The 13,572-nt window shown below is 36.4% G+C and overlaps 1 pseudogene; it reads right to left on the reverse strand.

Moving 5' to 3' along the window:
• Positions 1-27: 27 nt before the first annotated feature.
• LOC148024748 (ubiquitin carboxyl-terminal hydrolase 23 pseudogene) lies at positions 28-540 on the reverse strand (annotated as a pseudogene).
• Between the last annotated feature and the right edge of the window lie 13,032 nt (positions 541-13,572).

The raw sequence follows: 13,572 nt of genomic DNA on the forward strand, positions 1-13,572 counted from the left end.
GAATCTTCTTATCTATCTTTTCCCCCCTTAACCTCCTAAGCTGCCAAAGCTCTTGAGTTGTATGGTCAGAACATGAGGTGGTTTGTCAACTGTGAACCGCTTCAAAGCTTGGACTTTTGTGTTGCATTTTCCACATTGATACTTGTTGTCTCCATCCAAAATCTCAACAGCTGTGAAATATGCTAAAGCTTTCTGTAAAGATTCTGCTCTGGCAACCTCAAGACTTAAGTCCAAGAAGGGATCATAAGTATTTGAACAATGTGAGCACTTAGTACACTTCACCTGGCTTCTAAGACGTCCACCAAATAGTTGTTGGATGAGGCTTTCCTGAAAAGTTTTAGAACCACCACCAAGGTTCTTGATAGGGCAGCATTTGTGCAATGCCTCAATCAAATATCTCATATATTCATGAGCATCCTCTTGACGCCACATTCGAAATGACTGTGAAATGCACCAGAGATTCTTGACAAGGTAAGTTGGAGAGAAGCTGCTCCCTGAAGTAGCCAATGCCTTCTTTACATGAATTTCTAATGCACACATAGCACAAATCCTGATGTACTTTTATGTAGACCACTCTAAAGATATGCCACAAGAGGTGCTGTATATGTTAAGCATTGCAGCACAGAGTTGAGAAAGCATGTTATGCCAAAATTTGTCAGACCTGCCCCGATTTTTGGCACACCAGATTTTGCATACATGTCAACCAGAGCATTATTGATTAATTCCTCTTGCTCCAAACCCTCTTCCACATAGAACAAAAGTATAAACACAACAACTAAATATGTACAAAGTATCAAATCCCACACAAAACTTTTGGGTGGTTTTCACACCTCGAATGTGTAGCAATACGACAGCGTGCAAGCATACAGGCGTGTAAGTGTCGAGCCATACAGAGGTTCTGCTGCCTGCATTTCTGCAACAAGGAGAGGCTCAAGGCGATGGAGCTGAAGATCATGAGCATGGTGGTGATGCCGTAGACCCTCTTGCGGCCTAGCTTGTCGCCCAGCCAGCCGAAGAAAAGCTGCCCGACGAAGGCCCCCAGGAGGGAGATCCCGTTCACGACTGCGTTCAAGCCTGGCGGTAGTGTGCCAACCATGGCTTTCTTGTCAAAGCCATCTTCTCCCGTCAAGCCAAAAGTGGGGAGAAGCAATGCGATAAAAAATGCAGATTTAATCCCCTCGGATTTGTCCCCCTCCTCTCATGGAACGCCAGATTCGACGTGTTTTCGCGTACTGAATCATGCCTACTCGCGGAGCTTCAAAGTTGATGGACAGGACAGCAAGGAGGAACTCAATTGGCTTTTGAACATCCTAGGGCTTTTAGAGGGGCTTGATGCATTTGTCATCTCTCTTGAGGCTTGGGAGGCTAGAAAACTACGGTCTGGATCGTTGGAGCAGTTTACCGGAGCACAGCACACTCGGTCCAGGTAGGTTGAGAAGCAGCAACAAGTAGGGTTTTCTGGTCGGACATCTGGCACGCAGAGAGAGGAAGCTCGCTTAGCTCTCAATTGCGACCAATCGGCCCTGTTGTCCAGTCCACCTCCTCGTCATCAGACGATTATTTCTCATCGGATGTAAGCAGCTCTGATACCATGTTGGAAACTGCGAGGAAGACAAAAGACGAAAGGAAGAGAGGAGAGAAGAGAGATATGAGACACTAGAAGTGGAACCCCAGAAGTGTGTAAACTGAGCACACATGACATATATAGCGCCCCAGGTCCCCTCTATATATTCCTATCATGTGTGCTCAGTTTACACACTTTTGGGGTTCCACTTCTAGTATCTCATATCTCTCTTCTCTCCTCTCTTCCTTTCGTGTCTATATATAGCGCCCCAGGTCCCCTCTATATATTCCTATCATGTGTGCTCAATTTACACACTTCTGGGGTTCCTCTTCTAGTGTCTCATATCTCTCTTCTCTCCTCTCTTCCTTTCATCTCTTGTCTTCCTCGCAGTTTCCAACAGGCACTTGGCTCAAAGAGAGTGAGAAGTGGAAGAGAATAAAATGTTGATCCCCTTGTGGATAAGGCATCATCTCACATTAGCCCCCCAAAAATGAAGTTGAGCCTCATATATGTCCTACTAAATTTGGAGGATCATGTATTAATAACTCCATGTAATGTTTAAAAAAGCTACCCAAATTATTAGGTCCATCTAGCCATAGATGATTGGTCATCAAGATTGAGGTATTCTCACGTTTCTTGATGGGATTTATTTTACTTATCTAATTAGCAAAGCTACCATACTATTACAACATAAAAAAGCAACTTCCTTTTATTATCATGTTACATAGGGTCCATTAACACAACATCTAGCACATGACAAACACTTTGGAAAACAACATTCTATTGCACAAAAGATAATATATAAAAACACCATTCCATGAAGTAGTATAAAATCCATATCCCTATAGAGAAAACAATTGTCTAGCCTAGGATGTGAGCTTCCAACCCCATAAGATTGGGTTGTATGTGATTACACTACTTCTGTCAACAACACACAGTAGGGAACTTATTAACTTAGAGCCATGATAAGCTTCCCTCATCATTAAAGGTATCCTATAAGCACTCATGTAATCAAAAACACCTATCTCCTAAAAGATCATGGGATCCCAACCCACTAGTGAGTATTTTGGCATCTTATAGGATGCTAAGGCATATTGGGATGGAAATGCCAATGGCTTGAACTACAATGATAAAATTTTGTAAGATTGTTCCATGAAAAATAATAATTGTAGAGAATAATTTCAAAATATTTGTTATAATTAGACAAAATGATAATTTCATAGAGTAATTTTAAAATATTCGTAATAATGTTTTTTGGGGCCATAAATATAGTCGTTGGGATATGATCTTCACAAGTATATATGAATGGTCTTGCTAAAAATTCATGTATCTATTATTTCTAACAGTAGAGAAGGGATATGATAGTGCTCATGAATTTTCTTGAGTTGTTCCAAGATTTTTGGGAGCTTTGAATTACCTCTAAGTCTTGACTTATAGGAATAAGGGCTAGAGCAAGTTAGGAGGGATTAGAGGATAGCATAAATAGACTTGTCATGGATGTTACACTTGATGTTTGTTATGACCACAAGATGATACTAGCCAAATAGGTGCCTATAGGAGAGGTTGCTACACAAGATTGCACACATCATAATTTTTGAATTGCCAAATGCATAGCATGATTGAAATCCTCACGGAGAGTACATTAAGATCCTCTAGGGGTTCATCCTCTCTTGTAGAGATTCAAACCTATGTTTTTTTACCCAACATGGAAGGTTTAAGATGTATAGGAGAGAATAGCCCAACACGCTTTCCTCCCCTCCTTGCTTTTTATAGTACTCTATTTTAATATTAGCCTTGTTGAGCATGCTCTTAGCACAAAAAGCATGCCTTTCTTTTAGCTCTCTTATTTTTTCTCAAAATATAAATTCAAAAATTTTCCAATCTTAATTTGATCTTCTTTTCCTCTTGTGTTTTCCTTTTATTATGATGCACTTTCAATGTTCCATTGAGAATTTGCAAGAGTTTCTACATTGTTTGAATTATTTCACCTGCCTTTGAGATTGGTGAGAATTTGATATGCTCCCATCGATACTTTTCTATAGAATTTCTCAACTTCAAACCCTAATAAAATGAGAATATCCAATGAGGATTTCTTTGTTTTGGAGCACTAGTTCTTTGTAAAGGTAATATACTTCCACCCTTGTAAGGCTATTTAGGTGTAGTATTCAAGTCACCTAATAGTGAACCTTAAAGTAGCTTTCCATCTATCATGTTGCAAGCTTCCACATAGAGCTAGCTACAATAGTTGGCAATCACTAGAATCCTTGGTACTTAAATTTTTGTGTTAAGACATGAAGTTTATAAGTTTAGTGCTAGTTTGAAAGGTGATAATATAGCAATGTAGTTTGCTTTATTTTCTATAGCCACATGTTTTGGGCAATGCAATTTAGCTTTTTCTCAATATGGCTACGCGCTTTACCTTGGTGGTTCTTTTTTTCCATGTGCACTTCCATGACCAATATGGTCATGCACTTGGTAATGTGCTTTCCTTTTTAATATGGCTATCTAATTTTCATGATAGGGTATATATGATTGTGTGGTTTTCTTGCCATGCACTTTGAATGTTTGCTCTTGTTGCTCATTTGGACAGTAGGGAATATGATGTTAGTGTGTGGAGTTTCTATTTAATCCATTGGTGCAATATGCTTTTTTCTCACTAATATAATCATGAGCTTTGCAATAAGATGGATGTCATGGCCATGATATATGCTTGGTCAATGTGGCCATGTACTTTGCTCAATTTTGTAAGTGTTATTGTTGCTAAATGCAATGACTTTATTGTTGGGGCCACACAGTTTGTGTTATTCATGTGTACTAAACATCTTTCTTTTAATTTTCTTTTTTGTTATTGTGATTACCTTTCAACAATTGTGGTCTTGCTTTTGTGTCAATGTGAAAAGCCTAGCTGTGAGTAAGTAATATACAAATGTAAATGTCTAATCAATGAATATTTATTTACTAATTATACCTAGAAAAATCATGAGTTCCAAGTTAACTTGATAGAATATCTATAATTCCCTAGTTAGAGGATAGTACTTGCTAGTTATGACTAGTAAAAAGTAAAATTTTCTAATTAGGTTGATATTATTACTAGTTATACAATAACTTGCTAGATAATGTTGCTAAATAGGGCTTCAATTTTCTAGATACTATCTAGGAAAAGGATGTTACTAGTTAGAAGAGACTAGTGATGGCAAAATTATCTAGTTATAACTAGAAAATTCTACATTCTTCCTAGTTTGGTTAGTAATCTTCCTAGTTATAATGTGAACTTTCTATATAGTAAGTGGTTTAGAGTTTCTTGTGACCTTTGTCCTTACCTTCTCGAAACCATCATTATCAACTTGAATTGAGAAATAGAGAATTGTGATAAACATCATCTTTATCTTATCCTCATTGTACCTTTAATTCCCTATTACATAAAAGTAAGGAATCACATCCTTATAATTCTTTATGTAGGGATTTTCAAAGGAATGTGGGGAATGCTCTATATTCCCTATTATAAGATGTAGGGAACGTAGGGACTTTCAAAGGAATGTAGGGAATGTTCTATATTCCCTATTATAAAATGTAGGGAATGCAATTTCCTAGTTATAGATGGGGAATACGTACTTGTCTACATAGGAAATATTGGAGAATTTCCTATATTTCACCAAATTGCCTATGTGGGGAATGATTGAAAGTTCCTTGTGAGGGTAGCAGAATCGGTATGGTCGTGAGGACCTTCTCTCGATGGTGCAACGAGTGTCATAAGTCCGTGAGATGCTTCCGACACTCGCTGTAGGTCCTCACGACCATCGCGACGCTACTGGCCTTGCTCGTTATGAATTTGAAGAGGCCTTGAGTGATGATGATCGGCGATGATTGACGAGCGCTGTTTATAACTGCTTCGTAATAATGGTGTATGGTGTGCACGCCAATGCATATGTAACTGTCGCTGCATGTTATCATAGTTGGAAAATCTTGAAAGTCAAAAACATATATCCTCCATGCGTGCTCACACGCACGTGTCCACAGACACACACACCGTGTACTCTCTCGCACTCTCTCCCTCTCTCTCTATTTCATACCTAAAGGCAAATCGAGTCAAGCCATTGTAAAACAGAGATCGCAACTCCATCCACGGCCATCACCCTCCAAAGGGCAAGTAAAGCTTTGAATATTTCATACCTAAGGGCACACATCTTATAGTCAATGCATGGCTAGTGGGCATGAAAAAAGTGTTTGGGAGAGACCTTTGCACTTTATGTATATGTATCAAAATGAAGTGTTTCATGAGGTGCAAAGAATCAATCAAAGTGTATGTATCAAGCTTGCAAGAGAAAATTGTACATTGCACAATGCCAAAGGTATTCCTATGTATATGCTGTTGAACAGTGTGCGAGGGAGACAAGGAACGAAGGAAGAGAGAGGATAAGAGAGACACGAGACACCGGAAGTGGAACCCCAAAAGTGTGTCAACTGAGCACACATGATAGGAATATATAGAGGGGACCTGGGGCGCTATATATAGACAGACTATATATAGCTAACAACCCCCGCTCAAATAAAGGTCCCTTACTATGGATGAAAAAGCCCTTGAGGGCTCAAGGGAAAAACCCACAGCTCTATATAGGCCTACCGTTTATTAACATTCAAAATATAAAATTACAAATTTGAACTTACAAGAGTCTATTCATAGGCATCAAAGGAGCAAGGAGCTACATCACTCCTGAATTACAACAGCCTATTCAGAGGTATCAAAAGAGCTTTATCACTCCTAAATATACAACATGTAAAATAAGGATAAGCGACATCACTGCAAAAGATAAAATCTCCAAGAAATTCCTTCAATTGAACTTGGGATGTAAGTGGTATATTTGTCAAATAAAAACTTAAAGAAAAACGTTACAGTGACATTAGAATAACACAAGGTCTATAGAGATGGTTCGCGACGCCGCTCTATAGTGTCACATCAAAACTTAAAGAAAAACGTTACAGTGACATTAAAACAACACAAGGTCTATAGAGACGGTTCGTGACACCGCTCTATAGACAACATAACACATGTGGGCCCCATGAACAGAATATAAATAAAACAATTTGTCATTAGCTGGAATATAGACGCTCACACAAGAGACTCTAAACCACTTACTATATAGAAAGTTCACATTATAACTAGGAAGATTACTAACAGAACTAGGATGAATGTAGATTTTTCTAGTTATAATTGGATAATTTTGCCATCACTAGTCTCTTCTAACTAGTAACATCCTTTTCCTAGATAGTATCTAGAAAATTGAAGCCCTATCTAGCAACATTATCTAGGAAGTTATTTTATAACTAGTAATAATATCAACCTAACTAGAAAATTTTAGTTTTTACTAGTCATAACTAGCAAGTACTATCCTCTAACTAGGGAATTATAGATATTCTATCAAGTTAACTTGGAACTCATGATTTTTCTAGGTATAACTAGTAAATAAATATTCATTGATTAGAAATTTACATTTGTATAATACTTACTCGCAGCTAAGCTTTTCACACTTGTTTGACACAAAAGCAAGACCACAGTTATTGAAAGGTAATCACAATAACAAAAAAGAAAATTAAAAGAAAGATGTTTAGTACACATGAATAACACAAACTGTGTGGCCCCAACAACAGAGTCATTGCATTCAGCAACAATAACACTTACAATGTTGACCAAAGTACAAAGCTCATGATTATATTAGTGAAAAAAAAGCATATTGCACCAATGGATTAAATAGAAACTCCACACACTAACATCATATTCCCTACTATCCAAATGAGCAACAAGAGTGAACATTCAAAGTGCATGGCAAGCAAACCCCACAATCATATATACCCCATCATGAAAATTAGAGAGTCATATTAAAAAGGAAAGCACATTACCAAGTGCATTACCATATTGGTCATGGAAGTGCACATGGACAAAAAGAACCACCAAGGCAAAGCGCATAGCCATATTGAGAAAAAGCTAAATTGCATTGCCCAAAACATGTGGCTATAGAAAATAAAGCAAACTACATTGGTAGTTGTATGATGAAAAAATATAACCTTTCAAACTAGCATTAAACTTATAAACTTCATGTCTTAACACAAAAATATAAGTACCAAGGATTCTAGTGATTGCCAACTATTGTAGCTAGCTCTATGTGGAAGCTTGCAATATGATAGATGGAAAGCTACTTCAAGGTTCACAATGAGGTGACTTGAATAACAAGAAGGCTACACCTAAAATAGCCTTACAAGGGTGGAAGTATATTACCTTTACAAAGAACTAGTGCTCCAAAACGAAGAAATCCTCATTGGATATTCTCATTTTATTAGGGTTTGAAGTTGAGCAATTCCATAGAAAAGTATCAATGGGAGCATATCAAATTCTCACCAATCTCAAAGGTTGGTGAAATAATTCAAACAATGTAGAAACTCTTGCAAATTCTCAATGGAACGTTGAAAGTGCATCATAATAAAAGGAAAACACAAGAGGAAAAGAAGAGCAAATTAATATTGGAAAAATTTTAATTTTATCTTTTGAGAAAAAAATAAGAGAGCTAAAAGAAAGGCATGCTTTTTGGGTTAAGAACATGCTCAACAAGGCCAATATTAAAATAGAGTACTATAAAAAGCAAGGAGGGGAGGAAAGCATGTTGGGCTATTCTATCCTAGACATCTTAAACCTTCCATGTGGGTAAAAAACCATAGGTTTGAATCTCTACAAGAGAGGCTGAACCCCTAGAGGATCTTAATGTACTCTCCGTGAGGATTTCAATCATGCTAAGCATTTGACAATTCAAAAATTATGATGTGTGCAATCTTGTGTAGCAACGTCTCCTATAGGCACCTATTTGCTAGTATCATCTCGTGGTCATAACAAACATCAAGTGTAACATCCATGACAAGTCTATTGATGCTACCCTTCAATCCCTCCTAACTTGTTCTACCCTCTAAGTCAAGCCTTAGAGGTAATTCAAAGCTCCCAAAAATCTTGGAACAACTCAAGAAAATTCATGAGCACTATCGTATCCCTGCTCTACCCTTAGAAATAATAGACACATGATTTTTTAGCAAGACCATTCATATATACTTGTGAAGATCAAATCCCAAAGACTATATTTATGGCCCCAAAAAACATTATTACGAATATTTTAAAATTACTCTACGAAATTATCATTTTTTCTAATTATAAAAAATATTTTAAAATTATTGTTTCTCATGGAAAAATCTGACAAAATTTTTATAATTGTAGTTCAAGCCATTGGCATCTCCATCCCAATATGCCTTAACATCCTATAAGATGCCAAAATACTCACTAGTGGGTTGGGATCCCGTGATCTTTTAGGAGATAGGTGTTTTTGATAACATGAGTGCTTGAGAAGGCAAAGGGCCAAGTGACCCTATTATATAGGATGCCTTTAATGCTGAGGGAAGCTTATCATGGCTCTAAGTTAATACTGTGTGTTGTTGACAGAAGTAGTGTAATCATATACAACCCAATCTTATGGGGTTGGAAGCTCATATCCTAGGCTAGACAATTGTTTTCTCCGTAGGGAGATGGACTTTATACTACTTCATGGAATGGTGTTTTTATATATTATCTTTTATGCAATAAAATGTTGTTTTCCAAAGTGTTTGTCATGTGCTAGATGTTGTGTTAATGGACCCTATGTAACATGATAATAAAAGAAAGTTGCTTTTTTATGTTGTAATAGTATGGTGCATTTGCCAATTAGATAAGTAAAATAGATCCCATCAAGGAACGTGAGAATACCTCAATCCCAAAGACCAATCATCTATGGCTAGATGGACCTAATAATTTGGGTAGCTTTTTTAAACATTAGATGGAGCTATTAATATATGATCCTCCAAATTCAATAGGATATATATGAGGCTCAACTTCATTTTTGGGGGGCTAATGTGAGATGATGCCTTATCGGCAAGGGAATCAACATTTTATTCTCTTTCACTTCTCACTCTCTTTGAACCAAGTGCAATATTTTCTCTAGTCTCACCTATGATTGATTACAAAGTGATATTTCTTAGGCAAGCGCATTATGTTGCTATTAGGGGTGACTTGCCTATGAAGTAGAATCGAGATTCTCATGCTCAGCTAAGTTTGAGGTTTCTTGAGGGAAAATTGGGCAGTGATGTGCTTGGAGATAAATTTTTGTTGAATACTAGAGGACTTCTCTAGGTTTATTACATGAGACAACTCACAAGAATCCACAAACTGATTGTGATTTCTATCCTCTAGGTAGGCAAGTCCTAAGACTCCTGAGGTGAAATAAGATCTTGTCTGAATCCCACATGGGACTTAAAGAAAATGTCCTCGGGATGTAGAACTTATGAGAACGTGTATCTATTGTGCTACACCTAGTTCCTTAATAAGCGACAAAATGTCTCAATATGGGACTTTCATGTTCAATGGTGTTATGATGATGTCCTATGCTTCTTTACTTTCTAAAGGATAGTGATTATAGCTATAAAGTGCTCTTGGTGAGGGGTGTGTGTGTGTGTGTGTGCACTACTTACTTGGTGTAATCTATACCTAATTCATGTGTACTTAATACTTTTGGTGACCTAGCCTTGAGTTGAAATGACACACAAGGTTTTTAAGGCTGCAAGTGCAACTAGAGACCCTTCAAGGTCTCGAGTTGACCAACCTTAATATGAGTCCATCAGTGTATGTCCTTGTATTTTTCTTGTAACTCATTTTTGTCTTATGGTGCTTGCCTCAATTTCAAAGTTGGCAAAGAGTCACCTCTTTCCCACTCTAGTAGTCTTGATACTAAGTTTGAGTCTAGGGTTCTTTGGGCACTTGTTTCCTTGTGCGGCAATGCTTGGTAGACAATGGTGGAAACCCTAATTTCTATGGTCTCAATGCACCAATGGGCTGACCTAGGTGTGGTGAACCCATTGTCAATTATCACTCTCTTTTCTTACTTGCAAGGTTAACTCCTAATGGTGACAAGAAGCTACCTTTACATTGCAAGTTTTATTGGTTGTCCCTATCTTTGTCAATTGCCACTAGATTTTCATACTTGCAAGGTTCCAATCTGGTGGCAAAATATTCCTATAGTAAACTATTTTCTGTGTGTGTGTGAGACGGCAACGAATAAGCCAAGCTAATGGGAGCACCCAACTGTCTAAAGATTTGAGCTTTCACTTGCTACAGCATTGGAATTATAATGAATGATGCAAATATATGGCCATTTAGTAGTAAGGGGAACTCCCAAGTGATCCTATCATACCCTTTATCTAAATTCATGTTTATTACACAATAGCCCCTAATAATCTACATTGTTCTATCCTAATAACAATATTGAGGATACCATCATGGATTTTACTAGAATAAATAAGGCCACACTAAGCCTTGTTGAGTACCTTGGGTGAGATATACTGGATTCTTAAACCCATTGGCTTAGCCATCAACTTGTATGGGTAAGGCATCAACTTATATAGAATCAACTCATCCCTTTTGCAGCTAAAGCAAGTAGCTTCCAACAACAACCTTACATTTTCCTTTTAATATGTTGTCACCACATATGTCTTCTACAATGAAAAAAACTTGAGAAATCTCATGAGTATCTTCTATTTGCTACTTGAGAAAACATAGCACAATATTTCACACACACACACACACACACACATACTTCTTTAATCTCCTTCCATGTATATACTTGCTTCCTTCATGACATAGAAGAGGAAAACTTGGAGGATGATGATGATCTAAGAGATGTAAAAAGCCCTAGATGTTGCTTTTTTAAAAATACTATGTTACCTTACTTGCTTCATGGCATAGAAGAGGCAAAGTTGGAGGATGATATTGATCTATGAGATCTAGAAGGCCCCTCAAAAGCATAACATACCTTTGCAGAAAAGACATATCTTTCTTAGCCCCTCAAAAAATAAGTGTTAAAAAGAACATTATTTCAATGGCTAGGTTTAGGAACCTTCATCTTGGTGCCCAAGGGTGTTTGTCTTACAAGGTTACTTCAAATTTGCATTGTACACTTGTTATGTTTTTCTTTTCATTTGAAATAAGCTCTTTTACTTTGATTGTGGAGAAAGTCAGTTGCTTAGGTGAGGGATTACAGTAAAGAGCTCATATTTAGTGGCTAGATGTTGTAAGAAGGGCTAGTTTCATGCAGGTACAGTAGATTGACTTGTAGAAGGGGGGCTCCATAATCAAAGAAGGCTGATGTAAAAGAGAAGGCTCTTGCAGATGATATAGAGGTGGCCATTCCCCTATGTTTAGAGGTTGCAACAGGTGAGGAGAACTGTGAAGAATGGGATTAGTTGGGTGGTTTGAAGTTGTGCATGTAAGCATCATTGGCCTTGAAAAAATGTGATGTATGAAAGGGTATCAAAACATGTTATGTATGAATTTTTTATGTATTTATTTTTGTGTAAATGGATTTTGTTAATGTACTATACTTTGAGGTCTCTTGCTAGTAATTCCTCTAAGTTTGAATGCAGCCTACATATTTTTATTGTTATATAGGATAAGAAAAAATGGTAAAGATCATCCTCTTCTTGACTTTCCTCTCACAAAACCCTATTGTACATTATTTAGCTTTAAATCTTAATAAGGTAGTTGAAGCTTGTGAAATCAAATGGGACAAATATGAGGACTTTTATCTGATTTACATAGCAGCCAATAGGCCCAGTTTTCAAAATTGCATGTCCACACTCTAGGTAGAGGTTGTGAATCCGTCATTTGGTTCGTAACCAACCTTATAATCCATCTCTCTCTCTCTCTCTACCCACCCGGGCCTTGTCACCCTCATGGATATGATGGGATCTAAGTAACTCTACAAAGTTCACTTCTACCACATGGGTTAAACTTTTTGATATATGGATTGCCATAAAATTTTAGCCATTAGTACCAATTGCATATCACAACAATAGCTAAAAAAGAGTACATCTAGTAGAAAAACTTAAAACATAAAATATTATTAACAATTTTTTTAACAAATTGCGATTTTGATTGGGGTGTTGCTTGCTATGGGAAGAAAACTCTTACTTTGACCCCTAATGTATTACAACCTCTTTGTGTAGCTCAAATGACATTGGGGCCTTCTTTGTTATTGTCTTAGCTCTTTCTCTCAATATTCTTCTTTCACTTTGTCTCCTCTTGGAGATTTTAAATTTCCAAGGCAAAAGGCTTTTGCTACCAAGAAGTCTAGTCTTCTTCTTTATAGCTTGGACAATGAAGAAAAACAAATAAAAAAATTATAAAGATTGAGATATTGAATACTATAATAAAGGAGAAAGAAGGAGAAATTAAAGAGGATCAAAGTCCATTGCCTCCACTTTTCACTATGCTCTAAGTACTTAGAAGGTAAGATAATGAAAGTGCTATTATGTAGCACAAGGAGAGCACAACCAATGTGGCTACATGCATTTGATATGCTAGGTTTTATTAATACCAAAGCAAGATTTATATAGTATGAAAAATATAGGACTATTATATCATACCCCTTATAAATGACGGGTATAACATGTTAAGACATCATCAAATACGTAGGTTACCATATTCAATTCATAGCTAATCTTTCGTATAATAGAAATAATTCTTTAGAATTAGAAAATATTTAGTACAAAAGAATTCTATAACATCAAAGAAATATAATGTATAAATAACACCTTTAGATGAGCCATAACACAAATGAAAATGTGGCTTGTCTCATTGGTATAAGCTTAAGAGATTTGAGCTTCTCAATCTAACAATCCAAAGCCACAAATAATAAGTTAGTCATACAATCAATAATTTAAAAAGTAGTCTTTAGTTGATAGTAGATTATATATATATATATATATATATATATATATATATATATATATATATATATATATATATATATATATATATATATACTTTATAATATTGAAATATAAGTCAATTTGATAATACTTCAATGTTATGTAATTATAATATCAAATAAACTTGAAATAGATAAATATTTATTTTGAATAATACATTGTACAAAATATGTTTTGTA

The sequence above is a fragment of the Lygodium microphyllum genome, chromosome 15, assembly GCF_053477565.2.
Source record: "Lygodium microphyllum isolate KBCC chromosome 15, Lygodium_microphyllum_v1.1.10, whole genome shotgun sequence".
Lineage (NCBI taxonomy): Eukaryota > Viridiplantae > Streptophyta > Polypodiopsida > Schizaeales > Lygodiaceae > Lygodium > Lygodium microphyllum.